The 21,006-nt window shown below is 29.7% G+C and overlaps 1 protein-coding gene across 2 annotated transcripts in view; it reads right to left on the bottom strand.

Moving 5' to 3' along the window:
• Positions 1–2,597: 2,597 nt before the first annotated feature.
• LOC142326829 (uncharacterized) overlaps positions 2,598–21,006 on the bottom strand; it is a 70,414-nt gene continuing 52,005 nt past the window's right edge. For both annotated transcript variants that reach the window (XM_075369553.1, XM_075369554.1), the window contains exon 4: positions 2,598–2,832. The gene's annotated coding sequence lies outside the window, so the exon portion shown is untranslated. The remainder of the gene's footprint in view (positions 2,833–21,006) is intronic.

Below are 21,006 nucleotides of genomic sequence, written 5' to 3'. Positions count from 1 at the left end.
ACTATTTTTTTATGATTTGATTGTTTTAAGAGAAAATAAAAATGGCCTGCAGTTTAGTACATTGAAATTCAGCAAGCTGCTAAAGATTTTAGTTGCAAAGTTCTTCAACAAGTCGGCTGTTTTAAATACCTAGGTTGTTGATGAAAATAGTAGTATTAAAATTAAAACTAATCTTTTAAAATCGGTGAGTGGAAATATAAGGTGAAACCTAAAGAATAAGTCAATAATTTATTGCCAGCTAAAAAACTGTATATGAGAACGGCTATGAGAATATTTTTATTTAGATGTGAAATATGGGTGTTAAAAGTTAAGTATCTGAGTTTTATATAGGCTGCCGAGTTGTCTTTTCTGTGGCATGACAAGAGCGTGTCCCGTCTGATAGAATTAAAAACGAATATGTTCGAAAAGATTTAAACATAGATTCTATCCGTGACAATAATTTTGCTTAATGAAAGAAATGGGTATAACATATGTTAAAATTGCAAAAAAGAGAATATTCAAATAAGCCTTAAACCGGTTGGAAGAGGATCAAGAGGATTTCATAGGAAATGCTGTAGGATCGGAACAGGTCAACGACCTATACAGGAGAGGAACTCCTTTCTTTTTTCTATTTAGCCTTCGGAACTACCGTAAGGTATTACTTCAGAGGATGATATGTATGAATGTAAATGAAGTGTACTCTAGTGCAGTCTCAGGTTCCTGAGTTGTGTGGTTAATTGAAACCCAACCACCAAAGAATACCGATATCCACGATCTAGTATTCAAATCTGTTTAAAACTGCCTTTACTAGGATTTGAACCTTAGAACCCTTGACTTCGAAATCAGCTGATTTGCGATGACGAGTTCACCACTAGACTTACCCGGTAGGTCAAACCGGAGAGGAATTGATGTTGATGATGACTAATTTGATGATTTATTTTTTTTTAGTTTTCTTTTTTAAAAACTGTAATTTCTAACGAAAGTATTCCTTGTAAAGGGTAGATATAATTTCACATAGATAATCGAGAATATGGAGTACCAATCGTTGATGAGCAGCAAGTTTAATAAATTTGTTCGACAACACATAAATTTAGAGGCACACACCATTATACTAAATTGTCAAAAGTGTCAATTGTATTTTATATAATTAAATTAGATGCATCATATCACAGGTAAAAGCGGATGGGTCCAGAGTCCAGGAATCACATAGATCGAGACACATACTCCCTACTAAAACACATTTGAGAATTTTATAAATATTTTGGGAAAACTGAGCGTTCAAAACTTAGTAAAATGCAGTTATGAATTTATTATTTAAAATAGACATATAAAATAACTTGTGAAAACTTTTATTTAAGAGCATTCTTATACGTTAATTTCTATAACCTAATGGTTGTAGGTAATATGAATCACAAATCACTCCTGAAAATAACTTTTCAATTTAAAAAGTAACAAGAATCTGATGCCAGGCTTTTAATAAAAATGAATAGTAAAATGATATTCCTCTGTTGCTTTCTCTACCAAACTGAATATACGGTTCTATATCAGCGTGTGAAATGCAGCGATATTCAGGTTATAAGTGAAACCTTCTATCTGTTAATAAAATAGATTGACCGTCTAATGAACATCTTTACTTGAGAGAAAGCAATTCTGACTGATGCTTCTTGTACCTCAGATACATCACATGATTACGCCCATAATGAAAATTGGGAGAACTGTGGGTGGGATTGGGATAAAGTAACAACTTAATGTACTCCATTCTATCTACTAATATTAAAACAAAGCATTATACTTATATATACTATTTCACTCGACTCAGCATGAAGAAGAATATTATCTCTAAATGATATTTTAATCTAAAACAGCTCTATAATTAAAGAAATGAACATAAATAAAACAATTTCCTTAAGAGAAAACTCGAAAGTAAAAAAAAGACTTTCGTGTCATGTTCTTATACAATACAGAAAAAAGTAATGAAAAATCGACAATAACATCAGTACAACATCAGTATTGTGTACGAAAGAAAATTATAGTTCTTTGACACGTAAATAATGTCAATAATTTTTTAACAAATACACTCACACAATAATTATACTAAATTATTTTTACATAAATATATTTATAAAATAAATGTATGTATACAATTTGAATAAATTTAAATATAAAACATTTATTCATTTATAAACAATAATAATAACAACTTAGTAATAAAAAAGTATTTTATTTATTTTAAAGTAATTAAAATAATTATATTATGAATAAACAATGAAATTATTTCACTTTGATGGGTTTTTTAGCTGTCGGTAAACGTAAATATATGCATTGTATGCAAATACATACCAAGGGCATAATAAATGTACGTGATATAATTAAATACAAAAGTAACTTTAGATAAGTAATATAATGGGTCATATTGTATGTGAAGGTAAATGTATATGCCTGTTGGCGCGCACCCATTTTTATGTGTGTGCATAATCCTTAACAAAAAACAATATATATATATATATATATATATATATATATATATATATATAAAATAATCTTGTAATATTTAAAACTTTTACAATAGACTAGTAAAGATATAATCAAACGATCAAATTAATTAAATAATTGACAGATTTATGATTTATAAAATATAATTGTAATTGTATTATTTTTAAACACATACGGTTTGTTTTCAACAGTTAATTTTAAAACAATTTATTTAGCTTACAATGGAAGAAAAATGTAAAGAAATATACGTATTATAATTAGTAGATTATTATTTTTACAGTACATTAATTATAACTTTTAAATAATTAATTTTTGTAAGAATCTCCTTCTCGAGTCTGCTGGATTCAAAATTTCCATTCTCTATAAACAAAAAATAAATAAATAAATTGAACAGTAAAACCGTGTACGAATATTTTCAAACAAAATTTATAATAATAGATTACTATAAATAAAACAAAGAGAAAAAAAATCACTAACAATAATGGCATTTCTAAATATGACAAGCATGCCAATCTAGGATTACTAAGACTGTGAGAAATGAAGTGACTTTTTTGTTGTTACACTAACCTGAAAAGTGGTTCCACGTATTGAAAATGTAGGTAATATTAATCCCTACGAGTAAGTAGTGGTTAATAGAAATTATTCTATTAACCACTGAAATGGCTGTAAAATGGACATAACTATCGCCTCTGAATCTCCTAGTTCGGAAGAGGGAGGAGAGGTAGAACGAAGCGGGTATGGCGGATGCGGAGACATCGTTTGTCTGCAGATGGTAGGAGAGATGGGATCAGCGGACGAAATCCGGACATTCTGCGATGGCTGTGCCGAAAACATGGGGAACTGCGGTGCGAGTTGACCCAGTTCCTTATCGGTCACGGGTGTTTTAAGGCGTATTTGTGCAAGTTGTCGCTGAGACTCTCCGCGGAATTTGATTACTGTGGAAAGGCAGCGAATTGCTGTCTTGATAAAGTAAATTTTAATTTATGGATGTCATATATATTTTTAGTAGTTGAGGGGGTGCGCCTACCAATTTTAGGAAATATATGACAAGTGAGCGGTTGGGACAAGTAAGCCGGTGGTATATGGCACCGCGCGTCGCTCACTGTGTTAGGTGAGCTCTAGGAGCAATTTAGGACACTGGTCGCTAAACTGTTTCGAGGCTCAGTATCCGTTTGTGGCACAGACACTCGGTCTTATGCTTTAGGGTGACCGAATGGGGTGGTGGCGGGAGAAATTCCAAGCAAACCAATTACTGTGGAAAGGAGGATACCGTAGAACATAAGGAGTTCGTGTACGATCGGTTCTGCAACACAGGGAAGCATGCAGGAGAGAATTCGTCCACCCTAGAATTCGTTGCTTACTCTAGAGAAGATCACTGGGACCATGCTGTAAACTGAGTGATCGTGTCCACGATGTTGGTTAAGATCATCCGAACAAAGTTTGCCGAAGTCCAGTAATGAATAATTCCCTTTGAATCTCCTTTGGGTTAGGTCCAGCTTACAAAACCTCAGGACTCCGATGGATTTGAGGCGTGAGCCATCAATAGGGACTCGGATGGAGACAAGACATATGGGTTCCTGTGAGAATACCGTAAGGTTGGTTCGGCATCCCATGTTATGGATGGAGAGGAGTTTTAATGGGTAGAACCACATGGGAGATTCCCCCACTATCGTAAGATTCGAGACCATATGGTCTATTAAAGATTTCTCTCCTTTTTTGAAAAGCATGAACATTACTACTTTTAGAGAAAGAAACTTTGATTAGTGTCACTTGTACCTCTGAGCGTTGCATGTGCGATAATAATAACAAAATATTACAACAGGCAGTATACAGCCATAAATTAATGGACTCTTTTCTGGTGGAATCAATCCATTGTATTACCTCTACTTAGCAAAGGAAATTTCTTCATAAAAAAATGAGTGACTTCTGTTTCATTCGTCAATTTATTTTTTTAACTGACTTTTTTTAAACTTATTTTTTCAACTAAACTTTTTTTAACATATCTGTGTTAAAAAATTCTGAAGAAAAAGGAAAATCATGAAGGATAAACAATGACGGTCTCATTTTATTACTTAAATCCTAAACGCAGTGTAAAATACACAAAAAGTTGTGTAATATAATCCTGTTCTGCTTAATAATAAGTATCATCTTATTATCTTTTATTTTTAGCTTTTTTGACCAATAATTTTTCGGTTATCGGCTATTTTTCAAATTCTGTTATGAATGATGTTTTAGAAACAAAGTAAAGTTTCCTCATTTCGATAAGCTAAATCGGAAAATGTATAAAGTAGTTAAAATTAATAATAAAGTAGACAATATAAAATATGAAGTGATATTTGAAATAAAAAAAATTATATATTTTTTTTAAATTAATTGCTACATGGAAAGTACCATGTATTTTCCATCTAGGGTCGAATGTTGGCTGAATTTCCGTACGATTGGTTACCAAAATAGAAAAATATATTCGGTTCAATGAAATGACTGAAGGACTCTTCAGCTTTATTTTCCATAAGAAGCCAGATATGAAGATCTTGCTAATCTTTAGAATGGTTATGACTTTCTTAAAACAACTTTTTCCCGTGATGACTATATCTACGGCTATAATCTACAAGAAATTACTTCTCGTAGCTACATGCCACATTTCCCGGACTTCTCACGAGATGGCGTTTTATACCTCTTCTTCCATTGCAAGATCTACGGAAAAAAATACGCTTTGAGAAGCTGTCCTCTGTCATTCTTGATAACTGACCAAACCACAGTAACTGACTCTTTCCCACCAAATTTCTAATACTATCTGTTCTTTGCTTTATCTGTGTGACCTTGTAACAACGTCGTCATTAACTCATTTTCATTGATCTCAACAAATTTTTCTTATAAAGAAAATGTTATTAAATATTATTTTAATCTTTTTTTTGTTTACAGATATTATTTCAGCTATCACTGAATAATGATTATTTTTCATTACTATATGAATCTTTTCATTAACTTTATTAAAACAATATTGAAAAACTCTTTAACTGGAAATTTTCAAACTGGACGAGGAGACTAAAAGTATCTAAATTATTTGGTAATTATCAGGAAATATTTCTAGATTTTTTATGCGCTTTATACATATGTAAAGCAGCGTTAGGTTAAAAATTAGTTTAAAAAATACTGATTCGTAATACATGTTCACTTTTTAACATAAATTACACAGATAAAGCTGCAGAATTAACAGAAAAAAAATAAAGTATAATAAAGTGTAATAAATAAAGTGTAATACAACAAAAATAATAATCATTATTCGTCCAACTTTGAATATCAAAAGAAGGCATTAAATAAAAATTTATTCCCAATTAATTAACATTTTAAATCTGCTAAGGATCATCAATATGATTTGAAGTATTGTTGACTACTTAGCTTTAAGTCATCTGAGAGCTGGTAATTAGGTGTCTCTAGTACAGTATTCATCTAAACAATGCTTTCTCCAATGAAAACACTTTAAATTTATTTTTTATTACTATTTTTAGTATTTTTTAGTTTTCAGATTTCAACGGAAATATCCATTTTGACCATCTCTGAATCTATTTTGATTAGTTTCGGCGTGACATCTGTACGTACGTATGTAGTGCGTATGTAACTCCCATAACTCAAAAACGATTAGGCGTAGGATGATGAAATTTTGGATTTAGGACTGTAGTAACATCTTGTTGTGCATCTCCCGTTTCGATTGCAATCGATTTGATCAAAAGTGTCCAAAAAAGCACAAAATCCAAAAAAAAATTGGATTTTGGACTTTTTCTTAACTGCAGTAATAAGCCCTCATTAAGAGCTTTTCAACGATTTATAATCAGTGGTATTTACTTTCATTGGTTCCAGAGTTATAGGCAAATAAAATTTTAATTAATGGAATATTTAGATCTTACAAGGGGAAGAAGACACATCGGTTCAAATCCGACTTCATCTCCTTTTTTTTAACTGTTAATTTAAATGTATTGATTTATTAATAATTATTGACCTCAGATTGTAAAAAAAAGTTACAATAAAAAATTATTCAACAATAATAATAAAAAAAATATCAGAAGTTATTAGTGAAATAAAATTTTAACTACTTTTCATTAAAAAAAATAATGTGTATATGTAATTTAATAGGCGTACAACGAAGTCATGTGGTGTCCACATCTGATTTTTTATAACTGATAAAATAATGAATGTTTTTTATGTAATCTATCTTATACGAGTAATTTTTTGTAAATATCACCTAAATTTACTATTCAAAACTACGAAACAAACAGTAGATATCAAGCTACAGTCCACCCGACAAAAATAATGAAAAAAAAATGTTAATATTTATGTAAAACAATCCGCGATTAAAATTTTCACCTAGTTTTATCTGAAAAATTAAACAAAAGAATCTAATTTGTAACTAAATAAACGATAATTAATGATGTGCAATTAAAGAAAATATATACGAAGCCATGAAATTAAACAGATATTATAAATTATTATTAGCCTATTTATATGCCTAAAGTCGTCTTCCTGTTTCTCTCCCCATTACGACGTCAATATCTTTTTGAACCTCGAGAATTATATTAAATCTACTTCATTATCGACATCGAAGGTTGTTACTAATATAATTGTTAACCAGTTTAATAGAAACCTTATATATAATATACATATAAATCAGTTAATTTTTTCAAAGTGTTTCTGTTTATGTTTCTTAGAATGGAAATGAATTCCATTTTAATTAAATATTTATAGAATTGGTGAAGAACTAATATGGTAACTCCAAGTGGGTGGAATGTTTTTTTGGAGTGTTTAGTCTTAAGGGATTATACCAAATTTGTTGTACTTCCACTATTCTTTTTACTTTTTTTTATTTTAAAATTTAGCTTTTGAAGAACTGGACAAAGAGGATTGAAGTCGGATGATAACTTTATCTAATATTCTTCCCGAAATTAGAACCTTCAGTGTGTATATATATATATATATACACACACTAGCACTAGATAGGCAATCTTGGAGAGCTGCATCAAACCAGTCAAATGACTGAAGACAAAAAAAAAATATATATATATATAAGCAAATATTTATAATAACAAATTATTTAGAATCATTTAGAAATCATTTTGATAGGTCATACTCGTATACTTATATGAAAGCCTTTTTTGATGAATAATCTCATCAGTGGTTGAAAAAAACGTTTGGCCAGGCTTATTGTTAGAGACGCACATATTATATTAGGCTATGATGTGTAAAATATGAACTGTGAAAGAGAGAAAATGGAAAAATTTACTGAGATCACTGGAAATGAGTTAATGTCTACGTTGTTGTATAGTCACATAGATAAAACAAAGCACAGGTAATATTAGGGATTCGGTGGGAAAGAATCAGTTAATGTGGTTTGGTCAGTTAATAAGAATGACAGAGAACAAGCTTTCCAAAGCGTATTTTTTGCGTGGATCTTGTAATGGAAGAAGGGGTATAAACGCCATCTCGTGGGAAGTCCGGGAAAAGTGGCTTGTAGTTCCGAGAAGCAATCGGTACTCTTGTAGATTATTGTCGTAGATAAGGTCATCACGCGAAACAAGTTGTTTACGAAAGTTCCATAACTATTCTAAGGATTACCAGGCTTATTACGGAAAATAAAGGTGAAGAGTCCGTCAGCCATTTCATTGGACCGAATATATTTTTCTATTTTAGTGAACCAATCGTACTGAAATTCGACCCTGAAGCAGTACATTAGGCATAAAAGTGAGCTACTTGCTGTTTAAAAGTGAGCTACTTGCTGTAAGACAATAATTGTTATTATGGTTTATAATAAGTTGCTATCATTATAAGGTTAAATTATTTATTTATTTTTTAACCTCCGGGACCACCGTTAGGTATTACTTCAGAGGATGAGATGAATGACAAATAGGGAATGAAAATACCATGCCTGACCGGGATTCAAACCCGGGACCTCCGGATGAAAGGCCGAAACGCTACCATTCGCGCCACGGAGGCCGGCAAAAATTATTTTGTTTGTTTTCATCTAACTGTACTGTAAAGTACAATTCAATATATGGATGGATACTACTTTGATTATTACTGTAGTACTACTCTAAGAAAATGCATTATATCTCAGATAATTTACGTACATTGCATTGCAATTATATTGATAATAAATTCAGTTATTATTGATATTTTACATCCCAATTAGAGTATAAAATTATTAATGAAACACTTTCTTCTTTCTGAAACATATTGATAAATGTTTAAGTATTAGTAGGATAAGCAACGTTTGTATATATCTCAAGACTGAGGACTGTAAATCCTAGTATTCTCAAGATATTAGCCCCCAATTAGTAAATGTATTCCAAGAAAGAAAAATATAAAATAATTAATTTAAAAATTAATAATAATAATTTGTGTTGTATTAAAATTTATTCAACATAAAAAACTACGAATATAAACAAAACTATAAAAATAAACTCATAAAAGATACAGAGTGTATTTAAAATGATGGACTGGCTATACATTTTCTGATTTTATGTGTCAAAATGAATAAAAACGTTAATTTACCTTTCCTTTTCCTTCAGTTCGCCATTTTATATTTATGAAGGAAAATTTATTTCTGAAATTCGGATTGAGGAATCCCAGTAATATTTTAACCACAACTTGTTTACATTTTTTTTTATTTATTAGAAGAATTTAAATTTAATTTCTAATTACTTCCGTTCAGACTTTACTTCTACTTTCAGTAGTTCTACTAAATGTATACGTTAATTATTTTTTTCTACTATTATGAGGTGAAAAGAAGGATTTGAAAGTGCTGATTCTGAGAAACAAATGCAGTGAATAGCATTTTAATTAGAACAAAGAAAAAAATTGTGATCTACATCAGAGGAAAACTTTACAATATAAAGGTAATGGCGGTCATGTCAATAATTCAATCCTTTATATCTAGGTAATCCTTAGTTTTACCATATAAGATTTTAAATGTTAGCATTTTATTGTGAATAAAACGACACCTCAGTTTTGAAAATCGGTTGAGAAATAATCAACAACTTATGAAAGAAAATGGATGAATAATTAATTATTTGTAAACAGCTTTTAAGAATGTAGCTGAACTTTTGATTATATGTTGAAACATGGAAGCAATTTTTAATCACGTAATTTTTTTCTCATTAATTTTAAGAATACAAAAATTGATAAAATATTAATATAGTTTGCCATTTAATCGTAGAAAATATAATTAAAAAAAAACCCAATAAATCAGGAAAACATTTAGTTAAAGGGAAACCTGTTTTGATCATGGGTTATAGAACCGCAGAAGAATTAATTCGATCTTAGAGTTATGAAAATTGCTGAAGATCCAGTCATTAAGATCATAATGAACAAGAACCTTTTTTCTATATAATGTAATTTCAGTTTTCAGCCAAATTAAGCACAATAAATTAAAAAGTAAATGATTTTTAGCATCATTTTTTTCAAAAATTTATACTTAATATGTCATAATTACATACATAAATATATCTGATATTTTAACATATAGAAGCCCCTAAAACAGAAGCGACTAAATTTATTTTCGAATCTTCATCAACCTACAGACAGGATGAAAATTAGAGGCTCGTTTTGAATTAAAAGAAAGACAGTAATGGATAATACAAAAGAGCTTATACCAGGAACAGTTCTTGTTACTTATACAAAAAACCAGTTTTTTTTCTAATACATAACTTTTGTCACGATCCTTTTAAAATTTATCTATTAAGTACATTCTGTTTTTGTTTCTTTATATGTAAAAAAAACAGGTGCAGAATATATATATTTTTTTTTAAACAACCTCTTTCATAAAATTAATGTTTTCAGCACGTCACTTGTGTTTTATTAACATTCCTTTTTATGAGTAGTATTTAAGCTACTGTTTTTTGTGTTTTTTAAACGTTTTAAATTTGACTTGAATATTTTATCTTTATTTAACAAACTGTATTTTTTTTAATTTTGTAAAAAGAAACAGATAGATAAAGTACAAATTTTATATTAAAATAAAAAAAAACATGAAATCTATACATAATAAAACATTAATATAAAAAAAATTGCTTAGTAGCTCTTTCAGTTAAAAATATAATGTATATTTTTCATAACCTGATATAAATTTAAATAGAGTTCGTTACTTTATAATATTATATATGTTAGAATTATGATAAATAAATTAGGTGCAGGATTTTTAATCCATTTTTTTTTTTTTAAATAATAAAGAAGTAAATCTTTGGCCGATGAGAATTTTAAATTATTTTTAAAGGGCCACTGAAAAAAAATAAATTAGAGACAAATTAATCGATAAATTTTTAATGGAAAGTTTTACTTTGTGTTTGATTCATGTTCATTTTATAAATTTAAAGATATTAAAACATATAATAAGAGTTATGCTAAATGATTATTGAAACAAATTAGAAAAAAGCACAAACCTTTAACAATTGATTAAGATCACTCAGTCTGTTGATTCTTGTAAAAGACTATAAGTTTATATATGAAAAAAAACTTTTTTTCAATTTAATAACAATTATTAAAGGAACTGATCAAACAACAACGGGTAACCCTTACTTACGATAAGAAACTCTGGACAGAAAACAAATACCGAAAGTGCTAGGCTCTAAGGGAAATACTAGTCCGTACGATTCTACGGAAAAACATTCGACTTCATTTAATGTGAGCAACGCCAATTTCTCTTCTTTAGGCCGAGAAAATCTCCGGATGTAAGCACCTAATTAGATAATAATCTTGGATCTTATACCGCAGTTGTGGGACGGAATGGCTGTGATTATCCCGATGACTGAATTCAGAATTGACCTCAAAAATAGGGTTTTTAGTACAACAAATTGGAAGCCTGATAGACTTACTCAGCAAGATGATAGTCAAAATTTATTAATGGCTAGATTTCTTAGAATAATTAACTGAAACATTAATGGTCTTGCTGCCACCGAACAAGAATTAGAGACGTTCATCTTCACAGAATTGTTAGATATTGTTCTACTCTGCAAAACTCATTTCACCTTTTGAGACTACCTTCTGGACCCTTTGGTCCAGAGTGTAGTGCAGTAGAAGCACTGCGCTGCTTATAAGGAGTACGATAAGACATCATCAGTTACAGACTTTCATCAGTAATCATATCCAAGCGACCGATTGAAATTTTAGACCGGCTCGGGTTTCTCAAACTACTACTATCCTCTTAGGCATTCGATCTCATGTGAATTATTCTCAGTTTTTTGAAACGCTGAGTCTGCGTTTCATTGCGGGTGAGGACTAGAATGCTAAACATGTTCATTGGGGATCCCGACTTAAACAACCCGAGGTAGGTTAAGGGTTGCATTATGGACATGTAGCAGTATAAGATTTCCGATTACAATCGACATATCGTATCTGAAAAAGTTACCGGGCCTGTTAGACTTTTATGTGACTTTCGGTATGCCGTCTTTATACATTTCTGTAGGGGTTAACAACGATTCAAAGTCTGATTCGCCGATCCTACTCACCAGAATCACGGTGGTAGGTATAAGAAACCACCGATTCCACATAATAACAGGATAAATTAAGAGTGTTATAGGAGCTGGATCAAGGATGAACAGGTCATAGCCATTGATTTGAAATGTTTGGCTGATATAGTCTATGTGACCGACCACCTGATCTCGGTATTGCAAGAGGTAGCCTGTCGTTCAACGCCTGGAAACAAGCATGAGAGGCAAGGTAGCGGACTACCCACGGGAGGTAATGGATCTAATTTCAAGATATCTCAGGAATAGATTGCAGAAAACCAGAGGATAGAACGACTTTAAACAGGGCTGCTTGGAGGTTAAAACGGTTGCTAAAATCTTTCAAGAAGAGACATTTAAAAATCAGCTCAGTGATTTTTCACCCTCAAACAGGAGCGACTATCTTTGTGGAAGACTGCGAGAAAATTTTAACGACCATTGCCTCAATTATCTCTACTTAAGAAATCAGACGGATCAAGAGCTAGAAGTGACAGTGAGAAGGCCAATATGTTTTCTAGGCACATGCAGTTGGACTTTCAACCGTTTAAAAACCACAGCGGTAGTTGAGGAAGTGGAAAATACAGGTGAGTCAAATGAATTCGATTCTTACTCATGACTTTCTCGATGAAAAAGGATGACTGCCCAGGAATCCATTAAATGGAGGTTACATCCCGCGAGCTGAGAGTGTACAGTATTTAAGTGTTCACATAAATCGTCGTATAACATGGAAGATCCATATTAAGGAAAAAAGGAAGCTGGTAGATGTCAAATTGAAGGATCTGTACTGATAATTAGGCAGAAAATAGGAATTGTTCGTATCTAACACGCTACTATTTTACAAAATGATCATAAAACCAATTTGGACATAATGAATTCAACTTTGGGATATGGCAAATACCAGCATCTCGAAGAATTTATTCGCTGGTGATTTCTGAAATCCACGAGTACTTAGGGTTACCGTATGTTCGGGAAGAAGTCAATCGATTGGCAACCAAATATAAAATAAAGCTATATATATATATATACAAGATCTAGAAGCCTAATGATAATCAGGAAGAGGCTTCTATTTTTGAGTTGTGCATTATCTGACTTTTTATGTGAATTTTTATTTTTCTGGTGTCATTTGTTCTCATGTTAACTTTTTACCTTATGGTGTTATTCGAATTATTGGACATTTTATGGATACCTAGCTCTAGTTACTTTATCATTGCATTCGCTAACTTTGATTGGCATTAATTCGGAATTTCCATCCCAACATTTTTCTATTTTTTTAACAATATATACTTGTAATAGTGTGCAATATCATAATTCATTAAAAATGCATGTATTTTAATGATTAGATAAAATCATTTTGTCGAAACGAGAGTGTAATTAAACATTCTTATCATATATTTTTATATATAACATTTACAATAAATCACAATTACAATTACTTCTATAAAAACAATACAATACATATTTTACCAGAGCAATAATTATTTATATTACACGATGAAACTCACTAATATGTTGAAGTATGTCGGTGACGCCATAGAAATTCACATAAATAAGAATCCAACAAACTCTACTAGCCATCTTTAAAGATTGCATCATTATTGTATATAATTAGTAAATTTAACGTTAATTAGACGCGGTTAGCTTATGAAGCGAGCATAGGATATGTTTGGTTACGTTATGTTTATATACGTACGATTTATCATATATTGTTCAAAGAAACTAGAAAGATTTTGGGAGGGAGGGAATTCCGAAATAGTACTCTTTGATTTATTTATTGATGTTTTTAGAATTATTTAAATAAGGTGTTTCAAGGAAATTCGTTTACACGTGCTTCTTATAATGAAATGTTCTTATGGTTTCTACCTAAGAAACTGATTGTAAATACTCATGTGATTTGAAACACAAAACAAAATATTCTACATAACGTGATAGCAGCTTTTAATGATAGTTTATAAAACAAACAAAAATTGTTGGTCATTTTCCGTATAGCGGGAAGACAAAAAAATTTTAGTCAAGACTCTAACGTCACCGACTTGGAAATTTTATCCGTCCTTGGAAAAAGTAATAGGTAAAAATATCTGGAACTAGTTAAAGTCTAGATAAACTAGTTGAAAATGTCTGGAAACTAGTTAGTTTATTAAAAAAAAAAATTTAAATAAATCTACATCATGAATAAGGATTAGATAGTTTGAAATTACTTTATCAACAATGATGCTAAAACTTTATATTTATCAACCTTTTCAGTTTTAAAATTAAAAAGCGTTTTTGGAAGTTTGCTATGATAAGAACATTAAACTGTTATCCATTCCCTTAAATTTTGAAGATAGTGAATGTTTATTTACGGTACATAGTATCTAAAGGTTTTTGAGATAAATTTTATCTTATCCCAATTACTTAAGAGGGGTGCATACTGTCTTAATGGACAATTTAAAATGAAGGTTTCACAAATTAAGTTTTTTAAGCTAAATTTAGGCATTTGATTGAGATTTTATCAAACGACAGCAGCTGTTTACAATTTTTCCTTTTATATCAAAAACAACGTTAGAAATAATTATTTTAATGTTTCTTAAGTGATGGATATTTGTCTTCTTTTTTTAATTTATTTCTTATCTATGAATATAATAATTTTAGACCAAGCGATTATGATTTTTAACAATCAAAATTATTAAGGGTTTTTTTTTTAGTAAAGAGTTTTTGATTTTTCTTGTTTTACTTCGAAACTAAAACAATCTAATAAAAAATAGTTTGTAACCTAAAACCTAAATCATGAAAAACATTTAAAGTTTTGTACAATTTGAACCGGAATAGGTCTAACCTTTTTACTTCTTTGTACGAAGTAAAGGAAGTATTATTATGATCACGAAAAATTACGGTTTTCAGATTTCAACGGAAATATCCATTTTGACCATCCCTGAATCCATTTTGACTAGTTTCGGCGTGACGTCTGTTCGTACGTATGTAACTCGCATGATTCAAAAACGATTAGCCGTAGAATGTTGAAATTTTGGATTTATGACTGTTGTAACATCTTGTTGTGCACCTCCCCTTTTGATTAATTGCAATCAACTGGACCAAAGTGTCCAAAAAATCCCTAAATCCACAAAATTTGGATTTTTGACTTTTTCTTAACTGCAGTAATCAGCCCTCAGTGAAAGCTTTTCAACGATATCTCATAAGTGGTATTTATTTTCACTGGTTCCAGAGTTATAGCCAAATAAAATTTTAATTAATGAAATATTTGGATCGTATAGAGACTTCATTTCCTTATTTTTGTTAACTTTTTTTTTTAATTTCAATATACTGATTTATTAATAATTCTTAACCTCTGATTGTAAAAAAAAAATGTTTGTATGTAATTTGACAGGCATCCAAGGAAGTCATGTAGTGTCCACATAGATATTTTTATTTAGAGAAAAACATAAACATTAACGTTATAGATAATGTTATATAAAATAAATAGTGATCTAGTTCTCTAATAATAGTACTATTCATTTGATTTACAGTGTGCACTTTATTGTTATCTACAAATCTTAAACATCATATGTTCCCTACACAAAGAATTTGTAATGAAGAGATTTTTTTTCTAAATATTATATAAAGAAAATAGCTGATTAAATTACAAACAAATAGTAAGGAAAAGTTATGTTTAATAAATCCGATAGTTCGAAAATGCTATTTCAGTTTACTCTTATGCCTTAAAGTTATTTTTTTAGAACTATGCATTACAGGAAACTAATTAGATGATATCTAAGCTCAGGTATCAAAATACTATCGATAAAAACAATGTGTAATAAATAATTTGACAATATCGTATAATAAATATAATATTTAATTACGCATCTAAGAATGCGTAATTTAAATACTCTTAAACGGAAAAAATTAGAATTTAAAGAGGATAAGAACGATAAAAAATTTAATTACATCTTCAAAAACTATGTTGCTCTTAAATTTTTAATTAAAAACTCTGTAAAAGAGATTTAAAATTTTAAAAGAATAAAAGATTTAACTCGTACAGCATTTTAACTTATTTTCTTTGTTATAAATTTACCTAAATTGGCATCAGTTTGAAAATGTAACAAGTTGGTAGCTGGGTACATGGAAGATAAGAGAATTAATCAAGCCAATCAAGCTACATGACATTACAATGAGAAGAGGTGACTGCCAACGGGTTCAGCTTGATGGCATTTTAATACCGCATACTGAAAATATAAGGTACTACCTGGATCTTCGTTTGACATGGAAGGTTCATATGAGGAAGTAGAGATAGTAAATTAACATGGATCGTACTGGTTGCTGGGTAGGAGGTCTGAGTTATCTTTGTCTAATAAGCTACTTTTATACTCAGCAATTTAAAAACCAGTGTGGACATATGGCGTCCAACTGTGCAGCACGGCAGAATGTTGAAATCATTCAATGGTTTCAGAACAAACTAGTGAGGTGTATAGCTGAGGCGCCGTGGTTTACAAAAAACAGTAAAATCCACGAATAATTTGGTTTGTGTACGTCAAGAAAGAAATATGATGTTTCAGTTTGAAATAAAAACTTAGGCTAAATGACCACGTTAACCACTTGGTCGTAAACCTCCTAGACAATGGCAAAATGTTAGAAGAAGACTTAAGCGTACACGTTCTACCTTATTTATAGCGTAGTTACACCCGTTGAGTGTTGTTTATTAATCGATCCTTCATTTCCTTTCCCTCTGTTTCTGTTACACTTTCATTTCTCTTTTTTTTTCTTTTTGATTTACTTTTTCTTTTCTAAGTGTTTTATCAATCTGCTACTTTTATGATTCTTGTTATTGTTTTTATTTTCTACTTTACTACCGATAATACAGTTCTTCAAAACTGTCTCGTGTACGTTCTACGTTCTACCCCCCAGTGTATTCTGTATAACACTAGTATGTAATTTTTGAGGAATTTCAATGGTGATCTCTTTTTATTGCGAATATGTATGATATTCAGCAAATATCGTTTATAGTGACCTCCAAGGGACGGACAATTTTAGGTCATTATAATTGATAGTCACTATAACCGATGTTTAGGTAGCTTATTGGTACTACTTTAATATGCTATCTACACGGGTATTATAATTCTGTAATAATAATAATAATAATAATTTATTTCCGCAAAAATATTATAAAGAAAAATAAAACTACGCAATAATATATACAAATTCCTCTATCGTTAATGTTTTTTGCGAAGTCATAATTAAATCATTATTGAATAGATTACACGGGATACGCAAAATAAAATACTGTACCCGCACGATATGATACGCTCACAATAAAAGACTAAAAACAACTGAATGTGATTGCTTCAGTTTACAATAATCTGGTACACGAATTAGTTAAAAAAAGAACGACAGTACACATGTAAGAAAAAAGGAATCGTAAAAATATTTCTGTAGCTGCAATTTAAATATACTACGTTACTGATGAGTCACTTCTGTCTGTCAATATAAACGATAAAATGTTACATTGCAGTAGGAAAAATAAGCCATAAACCGATATGTCACTTCAACCGATGTCATTATAAACAATGTACATACAGTATTTATGCATTAATACATACAAAACTAATGTTTCTGGTCACTATATTCGATATGTCATTCTGACATTATAAACGATACTGTAATTACTTAAGGTTCCTAAAAAAACGTAACCGACTGTAAATAAAAATTAAAAAAAAAATTATCAAATAATCAGAAGATGGTTGCTGATATCTACAAATAAAGAGAAGTTAAGAAAGAAAGTATAATTACAAATTGAAAAGGAATACATTATTATCTCCGTCATACTGATCAATTTATTCCTTTTTCACCTTCGCATGGGTTGGGACTTTTATGCACAAAGTCGCAGTTTATGTTCTCTAAATTAATCTATTTATATTTATTATTTGTTATTTTTTTTATTTTTTACTTTCTTGTACGAAGTAAAGGAACTATTGTGATCATAAAAAAATGTCGGTTTTCAAATTTCAATGGAAATGTCCATTTTGAACATCTCTGAATCCATTTTGATTAGCTTCGGCGTGACGTCTATACGAACGTATGGATCTCGCGTAACTCAAAAACGATTAGCCGTAGGATGTTGAAGCTTTGGATTTAGGACTGTTAATCAGTCCTGAAGAGGACTGTTTACAGTCCCCTTTCAGTTCTAAAATTTTTGTAATCAAAAGGGGGTTTCAGTCCCCTTTTGATTGCAATCGACTGAACCAAAAGTGTTCAAAAAGCTCAAAATCCCCAAAAATTTGGATTTTTAACTTTTCAACGATATATCATAAGTGGTACTTATTTTCATTGGTACCAGAGTTATAGTCAAATGAAATTTTAAAAACTGATTGTACAAACGTTTTCCAATAGATAATAATTCAATAATAAGAATAAATAAAAAAATCAGAAGTTAATGAATTAAAATTTTATGTACTTTTCATTTTAAAAAAAAATGCGTATATGTAATAGGCATACAAGGAAGTAATGTGGTGTCCACATCAGATTTTTGTAAAAGAATTTCCCACGAACACAATACATATTACAATTATGTAAATTATGTATTCACCATTTGAAAACGGTTAATTTATTGATAGACGAAGTCTTGAATTTTGTACAAAAACTTCTCAGTCACTAATTGTAATAAAATAATAATACTTAATCATTGTTGTAAACTTGTATGAATAATATTAAAAAAAACTTGTACTGCACGTACTGTACTTGCATTTATTTCATTGAATTAAATAATATTTTATGAAAACTAATGCACCTTCAGAAATAGAATAAAGTACATATTTCTTCCTTTTTATGATAATAAAAATTAACTTTCACAAAATTTGTTGCGTGTGTTTTTTCTACAAAATTCTAATGTAAATCAAAACATCTGAGCTTACATACTTCATTCTTACATAGGTTTGTACTGTACAATAACAAAAAAAAAAACAAGCTCGGTATATATGTTTGCGTGCACCTACTTATTTATACTAACGCGAGTATAAGTATAAAGTGCGTGTGTATGCGCGTATCTACTGCGCTTATACATTTTTTTAAGGTGTGCGTTGAGAGAGTAGTAAGATGACGTTTTGTTGTGAGACCAGGATTTATTAGCTTGCTAGACAGCACACTGTACCAGTGCCAGCTAGAGTTGTATAGTAAGTAAGTAGAAACGAGCTAATGTAATAATATATTTGGAAGGCAGTTGAACGGAGTCGGTTCAGTTCGGTTAGGTTCAACTCGTGAGTTATTTATCGATACAACATTTTTCATTCCATCATACAAACCACCCATTTTTATCAAACTTGATCTCTTATGCGTTAAAAAAAAAGAAAAAAGTAATAATTTATATAAAGTAAATAGCACGGAAGGTGCGCTATATAACATATTGATTTATTTTTTCCTAATAACCTAATTAAAATCATATATGTAACGAAAGGTAATTTATTTCACAAACACAAATAAACAAACTTATTCATTAGCGTAAACGGATTTTTTCGATTAATAATAGGTAAAATTCGATAAACACCTGGTTATTAACAAGTTACATGTTGTTTTCTCTATAACGTAACTAAAATTTATCATAATAAAATTTAAGGGATATTTTCACGACAAAATTGTTTGAATCTTTTTTTTTTTTTTTTTAATAGTGCATGAATTTTTTCCATAGGTTTTATTTTCATCAGATAGCAGGAATTAAATAAGGAAGTAATTCTATTTAAGAACATACTGAACGAGGCGATGACCTCTTTATCAAGAAATCTTTTCCTGACATATTAGGTTAATATTTTTAAATAAATCATATTTAAAAAATTATAATCACATTCAAAACATATGAAAAAGAATTTAATCACAAATAGACGCTAAAATAACATTTTTAAAACTACAATATTTAAAAAAAAAATTAAAACCTAATTTTTAATTAGAAAGTTTCTAATTTTAATTTTATTTGCATTTACAAATTAAAATATTTAATTTAAGGTGTTTCTAATTTATGTTTTACTTTTTGTAAAGTAGAATATCTTTACCAATATATATTAGATAAATTCTATGTTTTTTATTTTCACATCTTATTAATAACTTTTTAAATAGTTAATTAATCAAAAGATACATCTTTTGATAAGTAATTTTTTTTTTTACTTTTTTATACAAAGTAAAGGAAGTAATGTGATCGCGAAAAAATTCGGTTTTCAAATTTCAACGGAAATGTCCATTAGACCATCCCTGATCCATTTTGACAAGTTTCGGCGTGACGTCTGTACGTACCTGCGTATGTATCTCGCATAACTCAAAAACGATTAGCTGTAGGATGTTGAAATTTTGGATTTCGGACTGTTGTAAAATCTAGCTGTGCACCCCTCCCCTATTGATAACAATCGACTGGACAAAAAGTGTCCAAAAATTAAGCAAAATTGGATTTTGGACATTTTCTTAACAGAAGTAATAAAACCCTCATTGAGAGCTTTTCAGCGATATATCATAAGTGATACTTATTTTCATTGGTTCCAGAGTTATACCCAAATAAAGTTTTAATTAATGAAGTATTTGGATCTTACAAAGGGAAGACACATTGGTTCGAATCCGACTTCTTTTGCTTTTTTTTTCATTTAAATTATTGATTTATTAATAATTATTAACTTCTGATTGTAAAACAAAAATTACAATAAATAATATTCAATAATAACAATAAAAAAAAATACGAAAAAATATCAGAAGTTATTAATGAAATAAAATTTTATGTACTTTTCATTTTTTTAAATTGTGTATATGTGTATATTTAATTTATATATATATATTATATTATGTGTATATATATATTATATGTATATTTATTATGTGTATATATGTGTATATTTAATAGGCGTACTCGGAAGTCATGTGGCGCCCACATTATATATATATATATTTTTTTTTTGTAACTAAACAAGATTCTACTTTTACTTGTACTTTAACATAAACTGCCAAATAAATAATTTTTAACCAAACATTTTCAACTTTTCTTTAGCAATAAATTTTCAAAATTACAAGTCACATAATACTTTAATTTTACGATCTTTAACAACTA

The sequence above is a fragment of the Lycorma delicatula genome, chromosome 6 (genome assembly GCF_047948215.1).
Source record: "Lycorma delicatula isolate Av1 chromosome 6, ASM4794821v1, whole genome shotgun sequence".
In the NCBI taxonomy this organism is placed as follows: Eukaryota; Metazoa; Arthropoda; class Insecta; order Hemiptera; family Fulgoridae; genus Lycorma; species Lycorma delicatula.
The sequence above is the reverse complement of the archived record's forward strand: the minus strand, read 5'-3'. Positions and strand labels throughout refer to the sequence as shown.